The sequence below is a fragment of the Ostrea edulis genome, chromosome 6, assembly GCF_947568905.1.
Source record: "Ostrea edulis chromosome 6, xbOstEdul1.1, whole genome shotgun sequence".
Taxonomy (NCBI): Eukaryota; Metazoa; Mollusca; class Bivalvia; order Ostreida; family Ostreidae; genus Ostrea; species Ostrea edulis.
Genome location: NC_079169.1, coordinates 8049196 through 8067541, shown reverse-complemented (window position 1 = coordinate 8067541; position 18346 = coordinate 8049196). Strand labels below are relative to the sequence as shown.

Here is an 18346-nt window from a genome sequence, read left to right as displayed (position 1 = left end):
GGAATTCTTCAGTGTGCAGTGTTTGAAGGTTACAATAAAAAATTACATGCAATGTAAAAACAGTACCCGTGAAAGGACTTCTCCTTGCATTGAACTTACATACCTTGGTTTAAAAAAAATCGGTTACATAGCAGTTTGTCTTGTATTTAAATAGATTGTTTAAATAAATGATCCCATGACTGCTTGCCAGTTACTGATGCAAGTTTATATTGCAGATAATATCTTCCTTTTTTCAGAATATTGTTGATAGTCCATAAAACATGACCTTGTTTAAGTGTTTTATCAATTATTCAACACTGACTTAAAAGCATCATTCCAATGAGTGGTCTGCAAGTCTTTACAAGGCAATTTCAGCATTCAAGATTTCTGTGACAAGTAAATTCCATGCTCATTTTCACAGAATGAGATGTAGCAGTTTTCCAACTCTGGAATGAGATGACCACGTGAACAGGAAAACTGGAGGCTCATGAAATTTTCAGGCAAGTTACTATCACCAAGACATGTGGGTTTCACTCACTTTCAAATTTAAGAACTTTGGTAAAGACAATATTGAATTTCCTCGATTCCTTCATTGTAAAACTATGGTACTTTAGCACAATGTTATTCAAAGCATGGGCAGTATTGCTTGCCTAGATCAGAACCAAAGTGTGGCATATTGCCTTTCCTATGAGGTAATCATTGTATGTCACATCTCTATGTGCTTGTCTGGTTGACTTTTATTCAGAATTTCCTTTTTTCCTCTTACAGCCTCTGCACTACATCATTCACTTCCTAATATACTCAACTCATCACTATTGACCTGGGAACAATACACAGGAGTAAAAATATAAATACCATATTCTGAAAGACCTTGTACACAATAGCACATTAATTGAATTAAACTGTGGGATGATGCTCTTCATTGTTCATGCCTTGAATAACACTACACAGAGAATACCAAAATTCTAGTGAATGAGACTGAGAACATCTCAAATAACACTACACAGAGAATACCAAAATTCTAGTGAATGAGACTGAGAACATCTCAAATAACACTACACAAATACCAAAATTCTAGTGAATGAGACATGGAGAACATCTCAAATAACACTACACAAATACCAAAATTCTAGTGAACAAAACGGAAAACATCTCAAATAACACTACACAGAGAATACCAAAATTCTAGTGAATGAGACTGAGAACATCTCAAATAACACTACACAGAGAATACCAAAATTCTAGTGAACGAGACACGGAGAACATCTCAAATAACACTACACAGTGAATACCAAAATTCTAGTGAATGAGATGGAGAACATCTCAAATAACACTACACAGAGAATACCAAAATTCTAGTGATTGAGATGGAGAACATCGCAAATAACACTACACAGTGAATACCAAAATTCTAGTGATTGAGATGGAGAACATCTCAAATAACACTACATAGAGAATACCAAAATTCTAGTGAATGAGACATGGGAGAACATCTCAAATAACACTACACAGAGAAAACCAAAATTCTAGTGAATGAGACTGAGAACATCGCAAATAACACTACACAGAGAATACCAAAATTCTAGTGAATGAGACGGAAAACATCTCAAATAACACTACACAGGGAATACCAAAATTCTAGTGAATGAGACATGGAGAACATCTCAAATAACACTACACAAATACCAAAATTCTAGTGAATGAGACATGGAGAACATCTCAAATAACACTACAAAAAGAATACCAAAATTCTAGTGAATGAGACATGGAGAACATCTCAAATAACACTACAAAAAGAATACCACAATTCTAGTGAATGAGACATGGAGAACATCTCAAATAACACTACACAGAGAATACCAAAATTCTAGTGAATGAGACGGAAAACATCTCAAATAACATTAAAAAAAGAATACCAAAATTCTAGTGAACGAGACACGGAGAACATCTCAAATAACACTACACAGAGAATACCAAAATTCTAGTGAATGAGACGGAAAACATCTCAAATAACACTACACAGAGAATACCAAAATTCTAGTGAACGAGACACGGAGAACATCGCAAATAACACTACACAGAGAATACCAAAATTCTAGTGAATGAGACACGGAGAACATTTCAAATAACACTACACAAATACCAAAATTCTAGTGATTGAGATGGAGAACATCTCAAATAACACTACAAAAATTCCAAAATTCTAGTGAATGAGACGGGGAACATCGCAAATAACACTACACAGAGAATACCAAAACTCTAGTGAATGAGACATGGAGAACATCTCAAAAAACGCTACACAGAGAATACCAAAATTCTAGTGATTGAGATGGAGAACATCTCAAATAACACTACACAGAGAATACCAAAATTCTAGTGAATCTCAAATAACACTTCAGGGAATACTAAAATTTTAGTGAATGAAACGGAAAACACTATAGAGAGTATAATAAGACCCAGTGAATGAGAGATTGTTCCCAAAAACTAAAACTTTGTTGATGTATCTTTAAGTTGAAGACCACAAGAAGAGACTTCTTCTTTTCATCATGTACAAGCTTTTGAATAAATTCTACTTTGTAAGAATATAAAAATAAAGGAGCACAATTCATGCTCCTATGTTGATCCCAGCTTGTGGTCTAATTTTGTTGTGCCATCTTTTTACATGTTTTTTCTTGTTGTACATTTTTATGGTAGTGTTTCAGGGCATATTTGGCAACAGATGATTTCGTCATGCACTAATCTCTCTATACAGTCTGTATGATGTCTGATCGCTTTGTACTGCAGTTGTACAATGTATGTTCTTGCACATCATTTATTATAAATGACAATTTCATTTCAGAAAGTGTTCAATTTATGTTATCTAATTCAGCAAAAACTAGCATCAAAATGATCATTGCAATGCATTTTGAGACATTTGAGTATTTTGCGACCGGTACATGGAATTCGGAAACAATACCTGACTTAGTGACTAGGTTCAGAGTTTGACCAATTTAACATTCATTAAATCAATTTCTTTGACCAAACTGTTGAATATTGCATATTATTTACAGATATATTATTTTGATTCGTTAAATCTGTAAGAGAGCTGTCAAGATTTATCTTAACTATTAAATCAGAATTGTATATAGTACTTAGTCAAAATTACTCCATCACTGCCACAATTTGCTACATCCACTTAAAATTCCGTCATGTGAGTTTTTTTGTTGAATGAAAATCTCTTGTTTTTATCAATACATGTGTGTTTATCATTGCATCACAAACAGATTTCTATTAGAAAATACAATGTACATCTTTGTATATAATTATAATATAACATTGTTATTTGTAAAATAATTTCAAATTTACATCACAGTGATATATTAAACACTGAGGAAAGAGTTACTCTCCTTAGTTTAAGCAACAGTAATCTCCCCTCCCCCACTAAATCAATGTTTATATATTTAAAAATTGTATATATATTTCCTCTGCTTGACTGCTAGTTTTTCATTGCTTTATAAATACAAACTGTGAGCACATGCTTACCATGTTGTGTATTGTGAAATCCATACTTGTTGTGTTTTTTTTTCTTTCTTTCAAATTAGCAGAAAAAATTGTATCTTTGGGGTGTATAATTAATGATTATAAGCTGTTGATAAGCATGTCTGTTTTTCTACATAACAAACCCCTCATAAACAAAACTAGAAAGCAGGTGAATGAACAGAATGAAAAAAAAAAAAAAGATACAGCCAAATATAAATCTAGCTGAATATATAAACATTATCAGAATCTGACAAAACATTTCAACACAGTTAAGCTGAACTACTGGTACCAGGAGACCTTGAAGGGGGGAATTGTTACACAATCAGGCAATGTGGTTCTGTTTGTACTGAAGCCAACATTTAATGTGCTGTGTTCTTAGAATGTACCTCTCTCAACAAAACTTCTCCACAACACATGGTATGCCACACATCCTAAAAACGCTATAGATCATACAGGGTTTGATAAGAATTCTGGTGAAATGGCAGAAATTTAAAAATACAATATGATCAGCATCTTCATTGTCTTTCATTTAGTAACTGCTCTGTTCCTCCTATTGCTAAATACATCAGCTGAATGTACATTATCAAACAATCACAGGTCTAAGGTCCGCGTTGGTCAGACATCTCTCGTTTTCATTTATTTTGTGCCTGACCAATGGTTTTAGTATATACAGAAGACACAAGTATGAAGACTTTTTCTGGTATTGACAAACGGCACTGCACGGAGGATCACAGACTACGGAATCAATATATGTCACTCAAGTAGGTCATCGTATATCTTTATGTGGAAAAACAGATTCCAGGCAATATCCAAGACTTCCATCCCCTAAATTTCTTAAACAGTTAACTCAAATTACAATTAATTATACAATTGTTCAGTTTCCTTTACCCACTAGTACACTTCATCAGCAGTATGTAAATCTAACTCGGGTTATAGTATCTGTCTCTGTTTATCACCCGACCAGCTGTTGATAAATCCATGTGTATGTATTGTACCTAAAACAAACCCATACTTAAAATTCTTAAAATACACGGCAAAATCAAATTGTAAATTCTTTTTTTTTTTTGGTGTCAAATAATTTTGTTAACCATCATTTCACCAAATTATTGTTTGGAAGGAAATAATTCAGGTGCAATATATATGCATTGATGTTTATCATATAACATGTAAAACTAAGTTCATTCTACTAATAAAAATTGTGGAGACCTATACAATATCTCTCACCAACAGTGTGTTGTAAGGACTATATATATATAAATGGTTGGTAACTATTCATTATGCCATAAATGTAAAGATTTTCTATTGTGCCTATATGTATCTTTATTTTCCCTTTTAACATAGGTATTTCTTGAAGACTTGTGTATCAATAGTAAGCTGTAGATTCTATCACACTATATGATAAGACACAAACACAGTATTAGATATCATCATGGCCCTATCATGTCATATAAAGTTTTTTCTTCTTCATATTTTTTCTTTTTCTTTTTTACCTTCAAGTTTCACAATATTAAATGAAAGTATCTCATATCACAACCTTTTTCTCTCTCTCTCTCTCTGTGTGTGTGTGTGTGTGTGTGTGTGTGTGTGTGTGTGTATATATATATATATATATATATATATATATATATATATATATATATCTCTACCGCCGGCCTCAAGAGTCCATAGAGGATATGTATGTATGTATGTATGTATGTATGTATGTATGTATGTATATATACCAAATAAAAGGAATGATCATTTCCTCCCTGAGGTCATGAACACGTTCAGGGTTAGTTAAGCTGGAGTACATTAATCTTAGTCTGTGATGCTCTGAAAAGTTTAAATCTTGAAATACACTGTACCTCTGGTAGGAAACAGGTTTTTACAATAACATTGCTGACTGGAACATAAGTCTATATTGACAACACTGGGACACAGCCAGATTCCAACCCCCGACCACTACGTTTGTATAGTTTCATCTCTCTCTTCTGCATCACAGAACGTGCCTATATTCACAATGCGACTCTCACTTTCACCTGGTTTGAATTTCAATTATCTAAGTTACAATTCATTATTAAACCTGGTGATTTATCAACTTGAAACCATTTCTATATATAAGCATGTGGAATCTACATTATACTTTCAATTCATCATTAGGAATCATAATGATTTCAATGAGATGAAATTTATTTAACGCGTATTTTCCTAAATTCAAGGAAAAAAGATAGTTGATCTTGATACTACACTGTTCCCAATAGAAGTACATGTATGTACTACCACCAGTATACATGTACTAGTATGTACTACCTCCAGTATACATGTACTAGTATGTACTACCTCCAGTATACATGCACTAGTATGTCTGGGGGATATTCATGTTTCTAAGAAATAAAAACAATAAGGTCAGTTTTAGAGAGTGGGCATGTCTTGTCCATGAAAACTTTTCTGATTTGCATTCTACATCCGATACATGTCACAGAGATGAACCATTGAATCTACCAATGGAATGGTCACCAGCACTTCCTGTCTGTAGGATGTGCTTATCACCCATCAAGAACTACATTCACATCAACACTTAACAACAGGCCTTAAATATCCCAATAAACTTGACAATTTAGAGCAAAGGATTGCAAATTTATGATTACAACTCCAAATTTTCTGATACTTAATATTATCGATAGGTGTTGGCAAAAATTGCTCATCTTTGAAAATTCTTCTAAAAGTACACACACATGTAAAAAATGATGTGAACACAGAATACTTTACGTGCAACAAGAGAACCAGACTTGAAAACATTGAACAAGAACAGAAATATCTCTCCTCGGGTCAGGGAAATGTCCAAAGTACAAAAAACCCTTCCATCTCCAATCTCACAGACACTAAATTCCTCAGAAACGTTTCAAAGATTTTTGTTTATAACCATAATTCAAAAATATAAAGTATATTAAAAATAGCATTTTATACTAATACCTCTGTTAGACGTTCTATGTATCCCCTACGGTATATTTTATGTGTAGGTAATTATATACAAGTATACCTTCAAATTGGATGACAAATTACAAAACACTCAAAAACGGACAGGTGAAATGCATACTGATTTTACGAGGCCGTCATCAAACTTGTAAAAGAAAGCTTACAATAGAAAGGGACCTGGACAACCAAGAATGTGTACAGACTTAATTCTAGATGTGCAATCAGAATAAAAATCTGTACATGCCTCAAACCAGACCAGCTAATAGGATGAACTTTAATGATTTTTTTGATATAACTCTTGTTTCTGGTTATAAGTCTAAATAAACCTCCTCGTGTTGCACACTGTACAGGACATTGGGGGAGTGATTCATATTCAGCATTTAACATGTCATTTTACAAGTTCTTCAACAGTGAAGCTTCATTTCTAATATATATATATATATATATATATATATATATATATAGAGAGAGAGAGAGAGAGAGAGAGAGAGAGAGAGAGAGAGTCAGTCTATATATGATATAAACACCTACAGGGCAACAGAAAGTAGGACACCCTCTCCATATAGTGCATCCATAATCTAATTATAACTTACAGAGTTATGTTCATTTAAATTACTATCATATAACAAATTGGTTAATAAGATCAGCACGTCTACGTTTTTGATCAACACTCACTACAGCGAGTCTATCGAGTTTTAAATTCCCGTACCAATGACATGTGACTCTTACTTACAATCTACCAACTAACTACCAAAGTCTACCTTTAATACATTGACTGTGTGGACGGTAAAAACCAGTCCCATGGGCTCTGCACTCAGTGCCTTCTAAGACCGTCTCTATTCCGAGGAGAAGCTATCCTTCATGAAGAAATGTCCATTATTTTGAATACATTAATCATGTATTAATCTCCTAGCAAAACAGCAATAGTGCATTCAAATTGATTTGTCTATTAATAGACAAAATAATTCTTTAAATACAGAACTGAAGATTGATTTTTCAAGGTCCACAAAATGCACATACCACTCACCATGCGAAATCAATCAATAACTGATCCTCATAGTCTAATAAATTATTTTCATAGTCTACAGATAATGTTTTCTAGAATGATTGCAATTCTAAATTCTTCTTAGGATCCCATCCACTATTCTTAATGTGCCATCCTAAGTGTAACCCTAGACAAACAACACATTTTAACACGAGTGGGTATTCCCATAGATATGCAGACAGTGGATCTGATATCGATATCCCTTTTCTTAAAAAATGAAAATACAGGTAATATTGTAATACATGCAGCCATGTCATATATACAAAGTTATGAAAACCCTATAATCTGGTGAAAACTTGCAACAACTGACAGAGCTGATAAATGTAGTGCTTCTGAACACACACACATAAAGAGAGCAAAGACTTATATTCCTTCATTTTTCTCTGAATCCAATTGGTACCGCATTTACAAAATGACCTTCACATTTGAGGAACGAAACTTATATAATTTGATGATCGACCTTTATAAATGCTGTAAAGATTGTGCATCGTGAAAATAATACCAATTAAAGTTTAACATAATACTAAATTTTGCAAAGAAAATTCAATTGAAATTTGTGTAAATTGGAAAAAAATTGCAGAAAAAGGGCAATACATGCATGTCCTAGAAGTATATATGGAAATGTCCTGCACTAATACCACCGACTATAAAACAATTAAAGCTCTACTTTGGGCTTGTTTTATTGATTATGCCTAAAGAGTCGAAGCTTCTTCACTGCAAAAATAGTTGAAAAATGTTAAAAACCTCTCAGTGACATGTCAAAGACGCGAGACAAATGCTGGGTGTCTGGTGTTCTCTTTATTCCTTAAATTGATACTGTTCTTCATGAAGAAACTAAATGTTACTATGGGGACCCTCAAAGAATCTCTACCTACCTCCACCACAGCATGAAGTGAGACCTTGATAAAATGGAGGACTCTAAGGATTTACACCCAAAATAACGTTTAATTCTTTTTCAATTCAATCCACTAAGCGCACAAGTCTGTCTCTATAAAGGTTTACCGTATTCATCCTAGTGAGTGTCTCAAATGCTGAGAAAATTGGAAAATTTAAGAGAGGGTGGTTATTTAAAACATTGTTTTGAAATACTTTCAGTGATATTTTGACTTTGAGAAATGTTTAAATATATATAGATATTAAATTATGAATGAGTTATTGTTATATTTTCCTTTATGATTATCATATTATCCATTCAGGTCTTATTGACTAATTATTGTAAATTGTCAAAACAACATATAGTAAATACTGAAAGATATAGTAACTATATTACTGGTATTTACGGTAAGTTGTATTGTATTTAAAATGGGAGGCTCTTAATTTTTTGAGAGTCGAAAAAAGTCCCTGGGGAGCATTTATAGGGATCCTGTGGGGATCCTGGTTAGAATAGGTCCTCAGTACCCATTGCTTGTCATAAGAGGCGACTAAATGAGACAGTCCTTCGGATGAGACCGTTAAAACCGAGGCATCGTTTCACAGAAGGCATGGCACGTAAAGATCCCTCCCTGCTCAATGGCCACAAGCGCCAAGCATAGGCCCAAATTTTACAGCCCTTCACCGGCAATATCTTCACATGAGTGAAATATTCTTGAGCGGGATGTAAAACAATATATATACAATCAATCAACATTTATAAGGTAGGGGCACTCAATAAGATGAATACGGTATTCCAAAATGTTGATGTCAAAATAAACCATAACTATATTCACACGATTAATTAATTAACAGCATACAATTTCTACTTCCCCATCCAAATTCACTGTTATCTCTTAAGCTAGACGTCAAGGTAGTGGGGTGATTTTAGCTGATGACTTTATAAATATAACATTATAAATTCTGTGATTCAGACACAACACTACTTTTGTTCTGTCACCCAAAACTTGCAAATACTTTCTTGGTGTGCTTGACTTGTTTAAATAGTCTGTGTTCAGTGTTCTCTTTCTACACAGTTGTGATAACTGATCAAAGCTGTTTTAATAGATTGTCAAACATATTTGTGTTTTGAGCACCTTCAACCAACCATCATGCAGGGACAATAAATCACTTCAGACGATAGTCAGGCTACAGACAAAACAGGGTACGAGAGTGCCTGTCTACTTCTTGTACCTGAAAACTTAAATATATCTACCTGAACCATGGCTAACCTTTATGTGTACTCAACTATCTGAAGTCAAACAATTTTGCAGGTAAATTAACAGCAAAGAGAACCTACCAGATGATTTGCTGGAACATTATTTACAACTTCCTTTTTCAGAAGTGCAATTAATATGTACCATAGTGGTAGATCTAGATAGAAAAACTTTAAAGATCATTAATATAAATTTCTTACACATTTTCGTGTAAACCCAATCTCCAGAAGCACCTTGGTGATTTTCAGCTAGTAAAATAAATTTGGCATTACTTTATACAGTGATAAACACTTCAAAGTATGTCAATAGAGATACCCAGGTCAACAGAAAGCCCCAATATCTTGTTATCACAGGCCATAAGAATACAGATAGCAAGATATTGATCTTTGTAAAGTATCTACATTTCTAACACAGTAAAACCAACAACATGCCACAGACACTTCAAGCTCACCTGATCCATTCCACCACTTTGTACAATTTCATTCAATATTCAATGCAACAAAACTAAATCAGGTTTACAAATATTACACATCAAATTTCACTTTATCATGCCTACATATTTCAAAAAAAAAAAATTGTGTCTACATTTTTGAATGATGACTATTTTTTTCCCCGTTCATTAACCAAAATCAATCACTTTCCAATGATAATGATCACAGTCTATGCGAAAGACATCGGATCGACGGACCTGACCGATGTGCAGTGCCTCAGGTCCGATGCATCATTTTTTTTTTTTTTTTTTTTTTTTTTTTTTACACCGGACCAGAATGTCCAATGTCTCAGTGTCCGGTTTTGAATCATTTAAATGTTTGTTATAAGTAAAAAATATCACACAAATCCAAATATGTAAATGAATGTGATTAAAACCGCATGGACTGTCTAAAGTATTATACAGGAGGGATCCCTGGTATAGTATTACTAGAATAATAAATAAGACTTCTTTGGTTTTGCATTTTCACGTGTTTCACTTTTTTAAATTAGGTTTTTTGTTCTGACAAATCTGGTTCGGTCAGGTGTGTTCATTGATTACACAGGACCGAATGTCCTGTGTGGTCCAAAAAACTTTCGCATAGACTGTGATCAAAATCAAATTCTGTTTCCAGAATTACAACATCTTTGATCAAGGATCTCAAGGGAATAGTAGTATGTGTGTGGGACTGTATCATCCCACCACCTCTTCCATCCTAGCTGTGAGGGACACCCTAGCTGTGAGGGGACACCCTAGCTGTGAGGGGACATCCTAGCTGTGAGGGACACCCTAGCTGTGAGGAGACATTCTAGCTGTGAGGGGACACCCTAGCTGTGAGGGGACATCCTAGCTGTGAGGGGACACCCTAGCTGTGAGGAGACATTCTAGCTGTGAGGGGACATCCTAGCTGTGAGGGGACACCCTAGCTGTGAGGGGACATCCTAGCTGTAAGGGGACATCCTAGCTGTGAGGGGACATCCTAGCTGTTCTAAGTGTTCATTCTAAGTGTGAGAAATTTTAAAAACATTTGAATAAGAGTAAGTAAAAGAACAATGCTCACTTATTAAGATCAGTAGATAGCAAAATAATAAAATTAATAATCTGGAGAAAGATCAAATCGCTGTTAATTGATTATAAATTCATGTAGTATATCAATTTCAGGAAAATCTACATGGAAGATTGGTGAGGGTTCAATTTCAATTCTATCATGGTAATGCATTAAATTTCAGTGATTATAAAGACCATGTCAGATGAAGTCATGTTTCAGCAACAAACTGTATTTCACAAATTTCCATACTGGCCCTGTTGTGTCTCTGTCCAGTTAACAAAACTGCATCATTAGACAACAGCTTACAAATTGTTGTGTTTCTGTCAGAAAACTGCATCATTAGACAACAGCTTACAAATTGTTGTGTTTCTGTCAGAAAACTGCATCATTAGACAACAGCTTACAAATTGTTGTGTTTCTGTCAGACAATCCAGTTATCCTTAGTCAACAGTCTACATACAGTGGAGGAGATCTGGGACACATGCTAGCCTTGTCATCATTAGACAACAGTCTACATACCATGGAGGAGATCAGAGACACGTGCTAGCCTTGTCATCATTAGACAACAGTCTACATACAGTGGAGGAGATCTGGGACACGTGCTAGCCTTGTCATCATTAGACAACAGTCTACATACAGTGGAGGAGATCTGGGACATGTGCTAGCCTTGTCATCATTAGACAACAGTCTACATACAGTGGAGGAGATCTGGGACACGTGCTAGCCTTGTCATCATTAGACAACAGTCTACATACAGTGGAGGAGATCAGGGACACATGCTAGCCTTGTCATCATTAGACAACAGTCTACATACAGTGGAGGAGATCTGGGACACGTGCTAGCCTTGTCATCATTAGACAACAGTCTACATACAGTGGAGGAGATCAGGGACATGTGCTAGCCTTGTCATCATTAGACAACAGTCTACATACAGTGGAGGAGATCAGGGACATGTGCTAGCCTTGTCATCATTAGACAACAGTCTACATACAGTGGAGGAGATCAGGGACATGTGCTAGCCTTGTCATCATTAGACAACAGTCTACATACAGTGGAGGAGATCAGGGACATGTGCTAGCCTTGTCATCATTAGACAACAGTCTACATACAGTGGAGGAGATCAGGGACATGTGCTAGCCTTGTCATCATTAGACAACAGTCTACATATAGTGGAGGAGATCAGGGACATGTGCTAGCCTTGTCATCATTAGACAACAGTCTACATACAGTGGAGGAGATCTGGGACATGTGCTAGCCTTGTCATCATTAGACAACAGTCTACATACAGTGGAGGAGATCTGGGACACATGCTAGCCTTGTCATCATTAGACAACAGTCTACATACAGTGGAGGAGATCAGGGACACGTGCTAGCCTTGTCATCATTAGACAACAGTCTACATACAGTGGAGGAGATCTGGGACACGTGCTAGCCTTGTCATCATTAGACAACAGTCTACATACAGTGGAGGAGATCAGGGACATGTGCTAGCCTTGTCATCATTAGACAACAGTCTACATACAGTGGAGGAGATCAGGGACATGTGCTAGCCTTGTCATCATTAGACAACAGTCTACATACAGTGGAGGAGATCAGGGACATGTGCTAGCCTTGTCATCATTAGACAACAGTCTACATATAGTGGAGGAGATCAGGGACATGTGCTAGCCTTGTCATCATTAGACAACAGTCTACATACAGTGGAGGAGATCTGGGACATGTGCTAGCCTTGTCATCATTAGACAACAGTCTACATACAGTGGAGGAGATCTGGGACACATGCTAGCCTTGTCATCATTAGACAACAGTCTACATACAGTGGAGGAGATCTGGGACATGTGCTAGCCTTGTCATCATTAGACAACAGTCTACATACAGTGGAGGAGATCTGGGACACATGCTAGCCTTGTCATCATTAGACAACAGTCTACATACAGTGGAGGAGATCTGGGACACATGCTAGCCTTGTCATCATTAGACAACAGTCTACATACAGTGGAGGAGATCTGGGACACATGCTAGCCTTGTCATCATTAGACAACAGTCTACATACAGTGGAGGAGATCTGGGACACATGCTAGCCTTGTCATCATTAGACAACAGTCTACATACAGTGGAGGAGATCTGGGACACATGCTAGCCTTGTCATCATTAGACAACAGTCTACATACAGTGGAGGAGATCTGGGACACATGCTAGCCTTGTCATCATTAGACAACAGTCTACATACAGTGGAGGAAATCTGGGACACGTGCTAGCCTTGTCATCATTAGACAACAGTCTACATACAGTGGAGGAGATCTGGGACACGTGCTAGCCTTGTCATCATTAGACAACAGTCTACATACAGTGGAGGAGATCTGGGACACATGCTAGCCTTGTCATCATTAGACAACAGTCTACATACAGTGGAGGAGATCAGGGACATGTGCTAGCCTTGTCATCATTAGACAACAGTCTACATACAGTGGAGGAGATCTGGGACACGTGCTAGCCTTCCTTAAATAATTTGTATATTGGTCCGTACCATCACCTGTAGTTACGCAAGGAAAGCCAAAAATTTGTTAATGAAATTTAATATCATAATTTGCAATGCAAATCAAACAATTTCAGTGTGATCTTCAAATATTCTATGGATTTCTTGGGCCATTTGACTTTTTTATGCTGTTGTCACACATCCTGTTACTGCTGAAAGGTTTAATCAAGTTCCTGTAATGTCATCCAACTTGATCACATAATTACAGTATTATGCTGATAAAAAGAAAAAAATGCACACTATATACCTATATGCAAGACTTCAAGCCCACTGACTGTAGATACATTTACCTTACATTCTTGAGAAATAAGAAACTTCAACTACTGTAAGTGCTTCCTGAATATTGATACTCTGTGGAAATACTATCAACATATACCTGTGCAGGTGTGAATATAGATAAACTTTTGTGTGTAACAATTAAAATCTGTTGTCCTTCCTGGGATTTTTACCTGGGTGTTTCTTCTGCATTGTAAGAGATCTTAAGCACATGATTATCAAACAATATAGCTATTTGCTCCCTTTCATATTGCATAAGTTGTTTTTGTTTGGGTTTTTTGGATGACATAATAAATACAACAGAAGAAATTCTGGTTGGGTATTGTATCACTGTAAAGATGAGAAAAAGTGTGTACTGTAATAATGGGATAATGATAACAGCATGTTGTGGATGCTGGCTCCTCCCCATAACATGCTGATCTTGGGCTGCTCTGTGTTGCCAGTTACATTACACTTATCACAGCTGCCTGCATTAAAATCCTTCTCCAATCTTTATCCAAATTATTGTTTTCTTTTTTTTTCAAAAAACAAACCAAATATTGGTTACGGTAATTACTTTTTAAAAACAATTCTGCTTATCTCTAATATTGAGACCTACTTTTCCATTGACACTCAACATCAGCTCAACCTTTTTTTTTCAATGAAAACTCGTTATTGCTTAAACGTGTTGGATGCATAAATATCACCCGCTTTCTTATCTCTAAGCTCTGTCAAGATGGCTGACAAATAAGTATGGAACATTCAACCTAATTCAAAAGCCCAATTTGAAACCCAACATCGAGGGGGGAAATCACCCCATATTAACAAAGGTCACTGACTCCTAACCTGTATATATAACAAAGAGAAAATACCACAAGTTTGTGAATGTGCACATCCATTCCATTCTACTTTTATGTGTAATAATCAATTGGTTGGTAAAACCTGATTACTCTGATCAGGAGAGGGTGGGGTATAAATTACCGATAGAGGATACAGGCCTGCAACTTTCTCTGAAGCGTGGAGCAACAGCATCACACATAGACGTATGTGCTGACCAACTCCATGTTAATGATGTATGTCTTCTGTGATATATAAAACCAAATTGTATATATGCAGTGATTTTTTAAGACCCATTTTAGGTCCGAATATCGACCCTTTCCCCTCCCAAAAATTACCATTTCCCCCCTAAATTTAACTTGCATTTTTCCCAATAATAAAAACTGGCAAAAAACGTAATTTGTTATAAAATAAGTTCAATGTGATTAGTTTATGTACGATATGACAAAGACACATCAATTCTAGATGATTTAGAAAGAATAGTAGAAAATTTTAAGAGCTTACAGAAAAGAAAGTTAAATATGTGTAAAATAAAAGAAGAATGACATCAATTTGTGTTTGATTTCTTGTTTGATACGATATATTTAGCATATTTACAATAATGACTTGGTTTTCCCAATTTGATCAAAATGTTGACAATTTTTCTAAATTCAAACCACAGGACCCTTTTGAAAAATGTTGAATAATCACTGATATGTTACAGTACACAGACAATTACAACAAGAGAGATGGGGCGAGTTATTGGTTATCGTTATTAAACACTTTCTTAAACCACTCAGTGGACTCCTGCATTACAGAGAATATGTGCTTCAGTGATAAAAACCCATACAGTACCGTGAATCAGGCTCTGGTTTATTATTGATATCGGACGACCAAGTGTATAAAGTGTTCAATATCATTTAAAAGACTGGACAAAGAAAACACCAAATATCTATGTACACTCATTCAATCAATTTCAAAACATTATGGAGAATTTATCATAAAAGTGAGACACAATTAGCCTGATATTGGAAGAAAAGAAAATCACAAATCCTTAGCTACAATTACAAAGGATCCTGCTAGGGGTTTGCTTATCGTGTAGAGTGATTTTTAAGCTTGTAAATAGCAGACTGGGTGCTTGCCAGATTGATCAAATTTAAAGGTCCAAATAAAAAGCTGGGTCTAAACAAACATTCAGAAGTCAAATAGCACCATTATGTTAGTATCGGTGGTAAGATCATGGAAGAATAAGACCAAACTATTGTCATGATGTGCAAAACACTCGATTGCTCAAATGAAGTCATTTGATGCAGGTGCAATTCACAATTTCAACATTTAATATTGCTCAATCATTTTTATCCATTTAAAACTCTAACCTGAAATGCTATCTCATTCAGCCCATAAATGTGGTGAAACGATTGTGCATGGTTTAAAATCCAAAAAAAAATAAAAATCAAGGTTATTGAGAAGAAGCTTTCCAGTTTAACAAATGAATATAATTTTTTTTGTATAACAGATCTTAAATATCAGGAGATGAATCACTCGGTTTTCAACTTTCTCGGGTTGTCGTGAAGAGACAGAATTACATATCAGATACACTTGTTACTGAATTTGTTGCACTCAAAATATTTTCTGAATGGTGTGTGTAAACTTCAGGTGATTTTGCACCCATTCTTTGTAGTGATATCGAATCTGCTAAAAAAAACTATAAACAAGATAATAACAAAGCATCAAGCCTCATTGAGCAGGGTATACTAGGTACATAACAAACTCACTTATATAAAGATTTCTCCTGTCAGTATGATTAATCAGACATTTAAAGGTTGTTACATGTATTTCATACACATATATGGTAATGGTTGATTTTCACACCACATATTACTGTTTTCTACATTACCGTATTCACCACTTTAATGCCTTTAAGCTATCTGAAGTAATGAACTCTTATAAACTCTACCAATTAATATTACTGCTTGTATCTTTAATAGACACTTTAACTTAAAAACACATGTACATCACATTCCCATAAGGAACAGTAAATGGAATTTCAAGATTTGTTTTTATCATCATAATTTTGTTTGCTCCTTGATCACATTTTAAAATCTATCAAATTGAAATGAACATTAGTGTTATTCTTAAAACAGTCCTTTATAATAGATGGACTCCATACCAATCCCATCCCAACTCAAAGTGGGGTAAAACATAAAATGCATGCAGCACAAGAAAACAGAATAGGGTTAAAATAAGGTAAGTTCAATAAAATAATGTCAAATTATTTAGGACTTTTCATATCATGAGTGAAAACTTATTTCATTTAAATCTACCAGCAAGGACCCACAAATATTTTTAATTACCATGTTTACTAAACACTAAGTGTTTATATGCTTTTGATCAATGGTTACTTATTATATGCCAGCAAAATTTAATACAAATATAATTTTATTTTTCTTAATCCAAAGTAAAATTTAAACCCAAGCTTGTACAACCATCTAACAAAATAAGTATGATTATGATATCAGTTAACCATTGTTAATCATGATTGTTAACCTGATTAAAATATCCCCTGACCCTTAAACTATTTATATCATCATATATGTTGCTATAAAGCACCCGGTGATCCATACTGATGCATCTAAGACGTTAGATAGTCTCAACCCTCTCTTTTTTAAGAAGTTGGTTTAACAACAGTAAAAAAAAAAAAAAGCCAAAGGGGGGTAACTCAAACAACTACCACTACGACTACAAAACATGATCTATGACCCGTTTGTGTTTGTAAATTCACTAATAAGTAGCAAGATATCAGCTAGAATAATAATTTTCAAATAGTTAAAACACTTCAATAAGACACGACGGTGATCTGTGACGGTGAGACACCGGTTCGTCATGTAAACAACATTCCTTCGCTTTGTCTTCGGAGACTCGCTTCTAGCTACCCCCATTCCTGGAGCAAAGTAAAAACTGTGTACAGAAAACTCCTTACAATAATCCTCTATGTCAGACTCAGTGCATCAATCAATCCACAGGACTCCTCAAAGTTTACAATGAAGACTCATTTACATCATTACCAATCCTTCCATATCTAACTTTCATTCACAAACTGACAAATATTGATACGACTTTACGTTTTGAGACTAAACGAGAAAGCAGAGAGGCGCGAGTTATTACTAAGGACTCGTACATAATCATCTCAGTTCGTTTTACTCACCTGTATCTAAACCAATTAGTAGAAATCGTGTCACTCTATTTGCACTCTGTGCACACCACTGTCTCAAATCATTTCTTGACCTCCATATTGAATGCGATCACGTGATTAAATCAGGTTCATTGATTGGACTGTGTCTAAAATCGAATTTCGCGCAAAAAAGCAAACAACAATATAAAGAATACAGGTATTTTATAGGAAAACAATTTAATTGATTTTCTTCACGATAACATGACTTGTGGGTAAACATTTAAAAACGAATCTGGATTCCCCTGCTTATCGATTTTATGTTCAACAATAGATCTACGAAGTATGGCGCTAAACAAGATCTTCCAGCATGATCTTGGTGAAATTAATTTTTAATAAAACAATGAAAATTCTTAATATAGAGATATG

The 18346-nt window shown here is 35.1% G+C and overlaps 1 protein-coding gene across 4 annotated transcripts in view; it reads right to left on the bottom strand.

Moving 5' to 3' along the window:
* The window catches only part of LOC125683760 (B-cell CLL/lymphoma 9 protein-like), a 37080-nt gene extending 18977 nt beyond the window's left edge, over positions 1-18103 (bottom strand). Inside the window, exon 1 of one of the 4 annotated variants that reach the window (XM_048925207.2) lies at positions 17954-18103. The gene's annotated coding sequence lies outside the window, so the exon portion shown is untranslated. Of the gene's footprint in view, positions 1-17728; positions 17843-17953 lie in introns of those variants that run through there. The other 3 variants (XM_048925210.2, XM_048925209.2, XM_048925211.2) reach the window with 3 other exon arrangements.
* Positions 18104-18346: the final 243 nt, after the last annotated feature.